Source organism: Polyodon spathula, chromosome 9 (assembly GCF_017654505.1).
Source record: "Polyodon spathula isolate WHYD16114869_AA chromosome 9, ASM1765450v1, whole genome shotgun sequence".
In the NCBI taxonomy this organism is placed as follows: Eukaryota; Metazoa; Chordata; class Actinopteri; order Acipenseriformes; family Polyodontidae; genus Polyodon; species Polyodon spathula.
The window spans coordinates 27,405,720-27,420,132 of NC_054542.1; the positions used below are offsets into that span (position 1 = coordinate 27,405,720).

The 14,413-nt window shown below is 35.7% G+C and overlaps 1 long non-coding RNA gene across 2 annotated transcripts; it reads right to left on the reverse strand.

The window, feature by feature from the left end:
- Positions 1–6,459: 6,459 nt before the first annotated feature.
- On the reverse strand, positions 6,460–13,722 carry LOC121320917. 2 transcript variants are annotated; one of them, XR_005950890.1, is made up of 4 exons: positions 11,412–13,722; positions 10,312–10,401; positions 7,545–8,815; positions 6,460–6,830 (listed from the first exon to the last, which is right to left on the reverse strand). It is a non-coding gene; the product is annotated as an uncharacterized LOC121320917 (long non-coding RNA). The 2 variants fall into 2 exon arrangements; XR_005950891.1 differs by lacking the exon at positions 11,412–13,722 and having other exon boundaries at positions 10,312–10,452.
- Between the last annotated feature and the right edge of the window lie 691 nt (positions 13,723–14,413).

Here is a 14,413-nt window from a genome sequence, read left to right on the forward strand (position 1 = left end):
TGCTCAATTAGCTGCTGTTTGTTTTTATATATATATATATATATATATATATATATATATATATATATATATATATATATTATATATGGATTTTAAATGTTTAAACATACAGACTAAAAAGTGGTTCAACGTTGAATAATATGCTAGACGTAAAACCGGTCACGTGTCAAATTTCACTAAACACATATTTTTTAATATATTCATTTAGTAATTTATCATGATATGCAGCAGTACACTGTGTATCCAACTGCTGTAGTGCCATAGTAATGGCAGATGTTATGAAAAGAAAAGGGTTTGGCAATTGTGTCCAAGTAGTTTTTCTAATTGGTGCACCAGAAAGATTGACACTGGGGCAGGTTTTATTCTCTGCCGATCTGGCGCTTTATTGGTCCACTCTGTGTTCATGCTTTAGTAGGCATGGTATGGTATCCAGTCTAAAGGGGTAAAAACATTCATGACAAGCATTTTTTCTGACATATGTTATATATTTTTAATAAAATTACATCTCTTAACAAATGAATGAAGTGAATCTATGTTTGGAAGTATTTTGAGTGCAGTTTGTAATCAAGACTAATGTTTAAATAAAATAAAATAAAAATCTTATTTCGTGGGGTTGGTTTTATATTTTGAGAAATTATATTTTTTAATACGGCACGTTTCGTTGTGTTGCGATTTTAGACCTTAGTAAAACAAAATCAACTCAAAATTTAGATATGCACTCGTAGGTGATATGATTGTATTTGAATATATAGTTATATATTTTGATTCATGATAACTCTGATAATCTTACAACAATTTCAAAGTGTCTGTATTCGTGATGCGCACTCCCATAGGAGCCAAAGTCGCCCACGCTGTGTTCGCCAACCCTACTTTCAGACTTAGCCATTGTGTCATATTCTGTGTTACCGAGGGGTATGCTTTTTATTTTGGACTGGTCACAAAAGGAAAAAGATAGTACACACTCAAAACTTTTTAAAAAGTACACAGTACCCTTTGACCTTTTAATCCCCTTTGTCCTAAAGAAATCCTCCAATCAGAACATTAAAAAAAACTAAATTTAAATATTTGGGGTGCTTTTTTAACACCATAACCACCTACAAACAACACAAAAACTACATGATTGGTAGGTCTAAGTGTCATGTCAACATATGTTTTTTAATTATTAACCAACATTTTGTGGCCTTGGAGATAGAGGGATTGGATTAAGTGACGCACAGATGTTTTCACTGCTGCCTGGCGGTTTTTATTCAGTCTTTTATCAACCTTATTCAGGTTGATAAATCACAATGCTTTAAAAATGATTCATTTACATATTTGCTGGATGGACTTAGTGCACAGTTGACGCGGCTCACCTGTGGCAGCATCGGTGCCACGCCTACACGATGACAACACCCCACATGTCAGACAGGGAGGACTGCTTTTTTGCATGAAACTTAGATCTTCCCATTTTAAACTGCCAATCACTTTGGAGTAAAGTTTTTTTTTTTTTTTTTTTTTTTTTTTTAAACTTGTAACTGATTTATTAAAAATAAATGGACGATCTTTATTATGAAAGCTTAGGACTGACAGGCGCTTAAAAAAAGATGGCCGCCTGCCAAACAAGAAGCTAATTCTAGTGCATTAAAAAGCCTTTCTAAACATTTAAAAACATTTTTTTGGAGTGTTTTCATATTAGATATGTTTAAGTTAAATGAAAACTGTTTGCAAAAGCCATTGTTTATTTTATTAAAATCTAAAATTACGATTGACCTCCATTACCAAACCACGCCCCAGTCTTGACTGCTCATGAATATGCATGACAGTGACAATTTCTTTATACTTTATCTTTAATTATATCTTTGTTGTATTTTACTGTACTTTGCTTTATATTTTACTGTTTTTTGTGGAGGGGGTTTTGCGGTAAATAGTGAGGCCTTGTGCAGTTAAAATGCAGCCAAAACAAAGCAAAGAGACAAGCTAGGGTAATGTAACAGTAAATCACATTTTTAGATACTGTGATGTATTTTTATTTTTTTAAATTGTGATCTTTAGTTGTTTTTTTGCATTTTCATTTGCAAGTGAACTGTGACATTATGGCCTTATTGAGCACTATATTCTGGAATTCTGAATACTGATTTTGGATAATGTTTTAATTCTGAAAACTGTGTTGCTGTTTTTTTAACATTTTGATTTCATTTTGCTGTTGGGTCGTTGTCACAAGATTGCGTGGTGACATCAGACCAGGAAAACAAACACAAAGGTATGTATTGTATTACAATCTTTGTGTAGTCTCTTTTGGCAAGTGATATTTCATTATCATATCGTTCTGAATTAATTGGGGGATACGACTATTGTATGATAATATATATGATCAGCATCCCACTGAACAGTTTCAAAATGTTGGCAAGTATGCAGCATCGCGGCAACAAGTGGATTATTCCACACGTTGGTGGGAAATGCTTTCCAGTCAACCACCAGCGAAATATATCAACATTTAATCTGCCGCTAAATCAAGCACACAAGCCAGTGCCTTCATCAGTGTATACAAACATTTCAGATAATGGCACCAGAGTACATTAATGATGGCTCCAGCTGAAACGGTTAGATATTGATTTTATTTCTAATAAGTTTGACCTTATATTTGTAATGGAGTGTTTCTAAGGTATAGACGCAATGCTTTATAAATGAAATAATAAACACTCTGCAGCATTGTTGTTCTAGTTGTTGCCAACCCAACCCTGCTGGGATTTAAACAAGCTCAAAGATGTGGTAACATGAATGGAAAAACTAAAACCTCATTTAGAATTACTCCCGGTACAACCCAAACAGACTGCCCTACAAAGAAGAGCCTTCAATTAAAACTGCTGACCTTTCCAATGGCTTCTGTTGATTAACCTTACAGCTTTACTCTTTCCCTTGTGTGAAAATCGTGAGAAAAAATGAATGGTCCATGTTTACTTTGAGGTAGTCAAGTGAAACCTATTGCCACTGGGGAAGGGCGGCTGATCTTTGTAGGAAATGATGTGTGTGTGAACCACAGCAGTAACTGAATCCTTCTGATGAGGCCGACCTGGTTATCAGGCACAAGAATGTGTCGCGCATTTGTGCTGCAAAGCCATAAGCTCACCACTTGAGTCAAGGATTCTCTGATTATTTCTTATCTTAATACAGTATATAAAGAAGAAATGTTGTCTATCTGTCTGTTCTTTTGTGCATTTGGACCCCGCAGGAGCCAGTGCAACCAAACTTTGCATGGCTTCCTCTTTCATCCAGAGGGAGGTCGAGGACTATGTTTTAGATCCAAAATTTGGACCCCCGGTGTACTTTATTTAGTAACCCCATTATGGATCAGAACAGTAGCCATGTATCTCAAAGTAAAGAAACCCACAAACCAAAAAAAATAAATAAAAAGAACAAACATATATATATATATATATATATATATATATATATATATATAATCATATATATTCATTACTTTCATATTATAAAATGTTTTTTATGTTAGTCCACTTAAACCTGAAAAAGAAACTGTGCTAAAACATAGTTAAGCATAGGTATAATAAAGCAAATAGATTATGCAAACTCCTGATCAATGAATGCTGAGTTTATTAAACAGTAGCAAAGCTGACAAAACACTACCTGTTAATGGGCAATCTCCATTACTAATAAACTCTCCTTCCTGGAAATCAATGAAGCCTAATACTTCCTTACCAAAGGGTTAGATTAACTATTATTCTGTGCCCCCTTATAGATATTAACTCTGCAGCCTCCACAAGTACAAAATAAAATAAATAATATATATACCAAATGATAATAATAATACAATTTCACCACGTTAATATTAAAATTTAAATATATTGTAAACATAAACTTTATTTTAATATTTGCTGTATAGTATGTGGGATATATACATATATATATATATATATATAGATATATCAGTATATATATATATATGATATGCATGACACACACACACACACACACACACACACACACACACACACACACACACACACATATATATATATAGATATATATTATATATATATATATATATATATATATATATATATAATATATATATATATTTCCAGCCGTGAAAATCTTTTAAACCTTAGAAAATTTGGTACTTTTTATAGGTCCATGGGTTTGAAAAATATCCATTACTAATTTATTTTAATTTTTAGGTAATGATTAACATAAAATACAAAAAAATCACGTATATGAATGTTTTAAGTGCATGATACATATTTAAATACTATATAGTACAATCATTTAGTCCCTTCGGATCTGTAGACTCGTGTAAACTTTTTCAGTACTGAAAACATTTGTAACTTTAACAATCTAATAACTGAAAGTATTATAAATAATAAATAATAATAATAATAATAATAATAATAATAATAATAATACCTTCATTGCTCATTTCTTGTAAAGACGCCAACATATCTGAATTTTGTTCATCGTGGTTTTCTTTGAAACTTCTCCAATCACATGAAAATAATTTCTTATTTTCCTCATCTTGGTTTGACAAGATTTCAAACTGTCTGGAAACGAGTAGCCATCGCACTGATAAATCAGTGAAATTTGTGGGGTGTGGGATTTGTAGTTTTAAATGTGTTATTAACAGTGGGCAGTGGTCACCAATAAATTACATTCCCAGAGTACATTACGATCAGGGCCGGATTAAACTATATGTAAATTACAGTATAGATTAGGGATCCCAGCAGAACTGGGGTCCCTGTGAGGTCGCCATTTGTTTAGCACATGCTACAAAAACTGCACACACAGGAACAGAGGCACGTAGAAGCTTGCTTTTGGTTAATTTTGTTTTTTTATGATGACTATGCATTTTGTAATCTATTACAGCATACCTGGTCTCTGAGTCTCTCATGCAAGCAGCTTCCTGCTAATGTACAGTACCAAATGCCCCACGCCCTCTACCCCCTGAGAAAGATCCGTCCCTAGTCCTACTATCAGTATGCACGATAAAATGTATGAATCAGGCTCAATTTACATATTCATTTATTTCACTTTGAGGGCCAATTTCAAAACCTGTGCTGTCTCAAATGTGCACAGTATCAGCATGATTTTCAAAAAGGGCAAAATAAGAACTAGGTCACAACATTATTTTTAAAGCCTGATTAATGTAACCACATCACTTGATTTATATTGTTAAAGCGTCAACAAGTGAAAACACGACTCATTTCATCTAAACCTTTTGAAAGCCATATACTTATAGTGACCCAAATCAGCTTTTAAAAATCACTTTGCGACCTAGTTCTTATTTTGCCCCTTTGGAAAATCTGCTGTATGCCTCTTTACATTTTAGAAATTTTCCTTTTTCATTTGGGGGGAGGGTCGGAATTTTAGAAAAAAAGGCAGGTAAAGGTAAACGTGTACAATGCGGGAGGCAGAAGGAAATTGTAGCTGTCTACAGTGGTCAAGAATGGTTTAAGTCCATAGTGTTTGTTTCTCTCGATACAAAAGAAAACCCAAAAAGAAAAAGGACATAGTTATTCTTTTTTTTTATTAAACTATATTGTTTTGTTTTATTGAATGCAATGCTACTGCTAGTCCGTAGAAGGAATCTATGAACAGTTTTGGAAGGAAATATTGTTTTAGTTTTGTTATATATATATATATTTTGGATGGAAATACTAATATATTATCTTCTATATATAGAATATATATATATAAACTCGATATATAATATATATATATATAGCTATATATCTATATATATATCTATCTATATATATCTATTCTCTATTATAGATCGCGTTAACTATAAGAGAGATATCTATATATAAGATATATATATTATATAGATATCTATATATATTGACTCAAGCTAATTGTTATATATATATATATATATATATATTCTCTGCTGAAGTTCCTGGTAAACTAAACACTGACCCATTAACCTCAGTGCATGTTATTTTATGCACTTGCTAATGCTTTTGTACTTTACTGCCTGGGACTGAAGCTTTTTTCATGTCTGTGATCCATATTGCATAATTTTGTGTTCCATGGTCCCATGGATGTTTGAATGTTAATTAAAATGATTATTAACAGCAGTGAGATTTAATTATTATCACTCACATGTGATTTCTGTCATATGGTACAAGGCAATAAAGGCATACACAGTTAAATTAACAAGCCTCATGCCCAGCTATGATCAGCAAAGAAAAAAAAAAACTTACACAAAGTGTTCAGCTAAGTTATCTAATTCAATTAGATGTTTCCTCGTTATTGATTAGTACTGAAAAAATACACAAATTGAAAATAAAATGAGGAAATATCATCTTGCAATTAACAGGTCCCTACGATGTTGTGTACGGTGTAATCACATATTTCAAACTTTGCATATGATTCAAATTAGCTTTATACTGGGATTGTTTGTATCCGAATATCTCACAGGGAGCTCAAAGCAACTCACGAACACACATGAGTGAGTCTCAATGGGGCTGACGGACCACCCTGTAGTGTATGAACTATCCTTGAGAGTGCAGAAAAGGGCTTAATGAAAACAAGGCTAGTTTTTACGTTGTCTTTATTTTGTTGGTCAGAGACTCGCGCTTACAACTGTATTGTCATATTCTCTACATTTTCTTTAAATTCTCAAATGAATAAATTGAAACCTGGGTAGTAAAAAGAAACCCTGGTAGCGTTGGGTAATTTAAAGCCTGTAGATAGATAGATATAGTAGGGCAGTAGGCACTAGTCACAAAAGGAATACTGACCCCATTAGAATATAAGCAGAACTGCATGTTTGTCTATTAAGAGGAAGCTATATATGCTCTTTCACTTCCTTGTATGTAAGTACTCCGTGTCACCGTCTGCCAAAAAAAATATAGAAATACCAGCATAAGTTCATAAAAATGATTGTACAAATTAGTGTGTGACAGCTGTATTACATGATTATTTTTTTACATAAGCTTGTTTCTGCTCAGTTTAACATCTAACAAGAGACAATAAAGACCTCAGATTGAAATCTGTGAATAGCATTTTCTCACTAGTTCAATCCCCCCACCCCCACCACATTTTCAAAGCCTAACAGAAGCCATTGACAAATAAGAAACTAGAGACATTCTTGGCATACTTAATAAAGCTCCCTGCTCCAGTGTTCTAACAATGGCATTGGTCTATCTGACCAGATACAAATGAATTCTTTAAGCCACTGGTCTGAACGCAGAGCTTCAAAGCTCTAGCCAGGAAATAACTACCACAGAGCAAAGCTTTTCAATAGCAGTAAAAAAAAAGTTGTAAAAAGAAAAGAAAAATTCTCCATCCCCTTTCCCAAATGAAACAAAGGAGTGGCCAAAAAAAAGTATGTCCAGACTAATTTGGAGGTGGCTATGTGCGTGTAATGAATGATCTGACCTTTGACCAGAAGGTAAATGCAGAAATCCGGTTCGCACAGCAGGTCATTGCTGTTTGCTTTCTCTAAAACTGCTGCCTCTGCGACTATGTCAGGAATGCCAAGAATTCCACTGCCGATTGCGCAATAGGGCTCAAAGGTATGCAGTCAGGTTAACAGAAACCCAACCTACCTGACTGATCGAAACTGCTCCCCCGCAGAATAAACCTCGGAGATGCAGGCATGGGAAACAAAGCCCAGGCCTTGGAACCCTTCTTGCACTGCCTCAGAAGGTCGGCCTTGAATTCTGAGGTGCTTGAAAGGTGCCACAAAGAAAATCATCACCATTCATTTCTTTGGAGGACAAAACAGGAGCTTTGTCAAAGATTGACTAGCTGCTGGCTTGTTAGTCTTTGAAAAAAAAAAAGAATAACTGCAACCGTCATAGAAAATGAGTTCTTTTCATAAAATTGATACCAATTTGTGCAACGTGACAAGAAATTGGTCCACTTTATAACTTCATTCTTAGGAAATATTCTCTTTAAAGAGAAGGCTTTATGTCACAGTTGGTTAATGTTCAGTCTTATGTAATTACCCATATACACTGTCTTGAAAGCACTTACCTTACTGAAAATGGAGGTGTTTGGCAGTATAGTTATCATAAACCAGATTTTATTGAAGGGATTCAACGTTAAGAAGGAAATTATCCAATAGCTGCAAGGTGTGCTGTAGTAGTATTAAAATTGCACACAGCATGATTTCAAATTTTCATTCTCTTCCATTTTAAATAACCTGCCTGGGACTTTTGAAAAAAAAAAATCCTTGTATCCAGGTTGGTAAATGCACTGTATAGTATGAGCATTTAATCTTTCTAGATCTGGGGTCATATCTGTTTTGGTCAAGTGAAGTGAGTTTGGTGGTCTGCACTTGGCCTTAAATGGAAGACAATTCATGTTACGAATTTACAAAACAATCTACCCCAATTCTTCCTTGATTTATCTTGTCCATTTGAAGGGTGATCCTTCTGGGGCAGGTTTAAGGCATGTTAGTGGGTTTATTTGGGGCAGTTCTCGTTGCCACTCCAGTAATGCCAATTCAACTTTGAAGAACACCATACTTCTTATTTTATTTTATTTTAAACAGACAACTATAATCACAGAAAAGCTTCAACTGTAATGGTGCTAACTTAAGCCCAAATGAAAACAGAAACATGTGTACATTTATTTAACCATGGGGTAAAAAGTAAAGTAGTTCCACCCTCACCCTGTAGAAGTGCATTCCAGAGAGCCGCTACAGACCTGAAGAATGCACTACCCCTTGGGGAACTCCAGCCTGAATTCGGGAGACACCACGATGAGTGGAGGGAGGAGAAGCAGAACCATCTGGGCTTCATTCTCATAGCACTGACACAGGAACACAATGCAAGGGGCCCTGCAGCAGCTCCAGCCCTGACTCGCTCCAATGCTGTAGGGAAATACAAGAGAACTATAAGGCACAAGAGACTATATATTGTACAATGAATTTCAGCCACCTTCTAGCACAGGCACTTTATTCATTTGGGACCTCATAAGGTGGATGGGGTTGCAAAATAATAAATGCTGTATCATTTTGGCACTTAATAAAAACCTCTGCTTTTCTGAGTTGCTGGGCTAAAAAAATAATCTTACATAAAAACAGAAAGTTGAAAGTATAGCATCAGCCCATAAGCAAAGGGGATGAATAAAAAAACAAAACATTTATGAACCTAAACTGTTGGGCGAACCCACTCAGCAAGTATGAGTCTAATATACCCACACTGTGTCCTACAGTACCAAATGCATGGATAATACAATGACAATACTGCATTGCTCTTTTGTGATTTACTTCATTTTACGAAAGCTTTCATCAAACAGCCTACTGCCGAAGAGATGAGTTACAGCTAGATTACAGAGGGAATGGGAGTTGGGCCAGGGATACCAGGACAGTATCTCAAAAGCAAAGACGGCATTAGAATGATAGGATCATGCAGTTATTTTTAATTTTTTTGCTCACTTTTTACTTGCAAGTATTTGGCTAAAGAAAATCAATACCCTGTACAACACATTAAGAAGAGAACTGAAGGTCAGCATAGTGATGAACTCGCAATTGCAAACTTACCTGGTAGGTAGAACAAAGGACACTTCTTTACTACAACATTTAACTCATTTCTTTCATCTTTTTTTAAAAAATGAGGGATCTTATCAGGGCTGTTTCAAAGTATGGCCTAAAAAGTGTATGATGTAAAAAGATCAGCAATTTTTACAAGTTTTAGGTTAAGATATGCCACTGTTTAGATCATTATATCCTGCTATCTGAAAATGTCCTTGATGAAACAGTTGTGGCCAAATTCTTATTCTTTATCGTTAACATTTTCATAGTTATAACTGGTGTCTATAAAATATTGGGTTTCATTTTGAGGAGTGACCTTCAGAAATACTATGAAGCTACAATTATCCTTTTGAATGGCAGTTTAACCAGCCTGCTTTTGAAAGTCACCTGTGTGGACAGTACAATTCCACGGTTCCATCATTTAATTGTGTTATTATAACACACACCGCAGTACTATTTGCCTTGACTTAGACACTGTGTTGGCACCACAATAATTTAATAATTACAATAACAATTCTAGTTTTAGTTGGCCAAACTGTTAAGAAAAAAAAAGATTGATAAATGAATGGGATTATCTTATCACTGCCAGAGTTTCCTGTGTGAACTTTGATACCAATCAGTTCAGCGCCATCAAAGGATGGGCATGAATGACCTGCCTTAGACAAAGAAAACACTCCAAACTGCTTTATCATCTAACTGCCACTATAAACTTTAGCTGGACATCCAGTCAATCACTAAAGAAAAAGTGTGAGTTGGAAATTTAGTTACCTGCAATCCATGCACACAAAACACATAAATACTGACAACAAACACTGTCAGTTGCTGTAGTATACCTGTGCATAAGTCACTCCTCTTTGTGGGCATCTATTTTTGGAGCCAGACACCAGTATATAGCTTGTATCATACAGCACTCTATACGTGACCTTGAGTGGGGTGGAAAGGAGAATGTATCTTACACCAACCTATGAAATATATATTTTTAACACACACACACACACACACACACACACACACACACACACACACACACACACACACACACATATAAAAAAAACCTTTGCAGACATTTGAATAATGAAAAAATGGGGTGGTGTTATATATCTATAATATATATATGATATATATATTATATATATATATATGCTATATATATATATAGTGGGGGGGGTATTGTTTCATTATTCAAATGTCTGCAAAGGTTTTTTTTTTAATTGTCTCTGTCCTCAGTTAATTATCTTTAAATTTTTCATTAATTTTATTTGCAGTTTATTTGGTTTTTCTTAACAGTTTGTGTTAGAGGTTACCTCGCTCGAATGTTCTAAATCTTAATGTGACTTCAATAGGTCATATTACATGAGTGTTTGACTTTTCCAGAGACATTTGTGCCTCATGAAATAAACGTGGACATGGTGCCTTTTTGTGTTTACATGTAAAGCCTCTCATTTCCCTTTGGAACGCTTACTTTTCCCCAAGCGCTATGCAAATAAAGGAGACAGGGAGGGGGGTCAGATTTAAATTAGCCATGCTGAAGGTCAATTTAGTGTATAGTTATTAAAGATCTGATTTGATGAAAACTTAGTTGTACCCATTGTCAGCCACACAGCTTTTCACACATAATTGGTCTGGGGCTTAATATCTTAATTACTGCAACCTGTTTTGCCTAATTAATCAATTGAAAATGCACAGATTCCTCCACCTGTTCAGCAAACAGAGGGGGCTAGAGGAGTGATACTAGTGCTTGGGCCTTTAAAATAAAAAAATAAATAAAATAATTAAACTTCAGACAAGACAACTTACAGTTTAAGATGAAGTTTTCATTTATATTTGAGATATGTTTGAGAATGAACACAAATAAAAACTATAAAAACTGGGTCAGATAACCATAGATATAGGGAGTATAAATGGCAAACAAGACATTACATTTCCCAGTTACCTTCATTAGGAGAGGTGCATGACGCTGCATCTGCTGTTGAGATGCCACTGGCTACTGTTCCAACAGACAGCACATTTCATTCCAAAATTGGAACTGGGCCTGTCCTCCTTCTCCCGTGCACGATCGCCTTGCATGTTTCTGTCGGTAGGACTGCTTCAAGTTTTTAAATTTGTCCATAGTTTGTGCGCTTGTGCGCACAATCCCTTTCCTAGAGAGCTCATCAACCACTTGTTGCTAGACAGGCTTGTTTCGCTGTTTGGGGCGATCTATCTGCCTCATCACATCCATGTGTCTTATAATTGTTATGAACAACTGTGTGTCCTCGTCGGTCCAATGGACATAAGTGCAGGATAGGCATTGGTTTTGCTCGGATGAATCCAGGAGAAATTGCATGGGAGTATGGTTCTTCACAGACGCTTCAATACAGTTCCATTACCTCTTTATAGTACATAATATTAGCGACGTTTTGACGGTTTGGATGGGTATATCCAAGTGTATTCTCAACTACTGCACAGCTGCTGTACCCACCTGAATCCACAAGCCCACGATGAACTTCATTAAATATTTTTAGCAAGCGATACAAACTGACACGATGAATTTCATGTAAACTTTACAAACACATTTAGATCCATGTTATAATTAGCATTATGCATGGTTGTTCAGAAGACATGACTAGATTTGGGTTATCGCTCAACACCAATCTGATAAGGAAAATACTGCAAACATACAAATAATTTACCTGCTGCTATCTTTGGACCATGATAACTTCCGTGTTCCCGTGTGACTTTTACAGCGGCTTTATGTCAGGCAATTGAATGAGTTAATTAACATTTACATGTGCAATCAGTGTTTGCATGTGTAAGTGGGTGTTGATTTCACAAACACTTCCTGGAATCTCACAAGAAATTAAGACTTTCATGTTAAAATACTGAGACTGTTTTTTGGGAAATTTTTACAAGCTTTCCCATGGCAAGTTTCACGCACATTGTCATGTGAAACAAACCATACATGTAAACTGGCCTGATGTGACGATACAAGCCATCCGATAAAAATAAATTTCAGATTGCTGTGTCCCCTTGAGTCTACTACAGTATATTGTATTGAGTCTACTATATATTACAGGGGTTCCAGTCCAGACATTTTTTCCAACCAGGTTCCAAATTAAATAGTTGACACCTAGCTGATTCACTTACAGTACCTAATTTAGGGCTGAATTGGAACAAAGCCTTGGACTGGAACAGATCTTTAGTTTTGGTCTTTTTGGTCTACTCTAGCAAAGGATTTGACCCATATTACCAATGATTGACATGATTAAACCTGTACTGATCCAGAAATGTATTCTGCCTTCCAGAAATTGTAGAAAATGTGCTATCTCCTCGAAGCACCCCTCATGAGAAAACACATGAAAGATTATGGCTGTTTGCAAACTTACTGTAAATGTCACATTGCGCTTATCAGAATGCCCTCTGTATGCTGAATTAGAGAGCAGGTAGTGCTGTGAGATCAATGAGTACCCCCCCATGCACACCTGATCCACTGTGCTAAACCTCAACATTTTTCAACACATTTTTCATTGATATCTGAGGCTCCAGTCTGCATGTTATTTGTCCTCTGCTTATTGACTTTGGGAGGCTGGCTTGCTGCTCATTTGTGTAATAGGCCTTTATGACAATGGAATGGCTAGGCTAGGGCAGCTCCTGTGGTTCAAGCATGACAATTGTATGTTTAAGTGATGCTGGCTGGATAGAAGCGAAGAGTCAAGGGGGTTCAAGCTTTGAAACAGCCTTTTTGGGGCCAGACGACTAACCTTTAACATCTGGGCGTCACCTGTATGGATTGCAAAGTCATAGGTCAATATGAGATCAGGGGTATTAGTAACAAGGCCATGAATTTTAGGCAATAAAGCATGTCAATAAGTGAGTAGCAGCAATGTGAGGTTCCCACACTGTCCTACCAGTGCCTCAAACCTGCCCTAGAAGGATTCGAATCCGAGGGGTTGGGAGGGTAGATCAGTCTCCATGCCCATTCCATCCATTCTGTTCTTGACTGGAGAAGCAAAAGAAGGAAAGGGCGGTGTACTCCATTATTATTCTGTCCCTAGAAAAAATATCAATGTTGGGTTCACACTAATGCTGCTAGTAAAAACTTTCAAGGGACAGCCTCTTTTTCTAATCTATATTTATCGCCTTAAGTTATGATGACTTTTTTGTGCCACATCAAACTTGACAACCTAAATAATATGTAGTATTTCATCGATCTATAGTTCACTAAACAAAATACAGATTGGACTTAAACAACTATTATTATTTGAATTGCAACACCACTTTCTCATGCGATTGATTTAAAGAAGCACTCTTGGACTATGCATTCCATTCACTCACCCAAGACAAGAAAGGCATTTAAGTGCATCTGCAATTGTACCCTCCCATATAATTACTATGAATTGAAACACATTCAGAAACAGTATAGTTCCCCCCGACACCTTCCATTAATGTACAGAATAATTTATTAATAAAGCTTCTGGTACAATAATTCATTGTGCAACAACCCCAGCAATCCCACTTTTGTTTAGAACAAATAGATAATTTCTCCCTCATTATTTCATGACTATTTCACACTCTGATAATTCCTTCAATTTGAATATGCTAATTCATGGTGAGGTCATGTTAACAGTAAATTGCACATGTTCTACACTTGACTGTATAAGGACCCTTCACTAAGTCACTGCCTTCTCTAAATGTATTTTGCTTTTGAAGCAACCAAAGAACACAGTATTTCATTTTTTTCTCCAGCGTTATAAGCTGCAGGATGCACACTTTTGGATAAAGAATGGCTCTGAAAAGTAATCCACCTTGTAGCTGTCAAGTTACTGCACCCGCTCAGTACAGGACTGTTGTTCTAAGCAGATCTGCAGCAGCTGGTGGATGATTTATTGATTATCTACTCTGCAGACTAGTCTAATGTGTAGAAACATGGTTTACTGCTTCTATGACCTGTTTGTA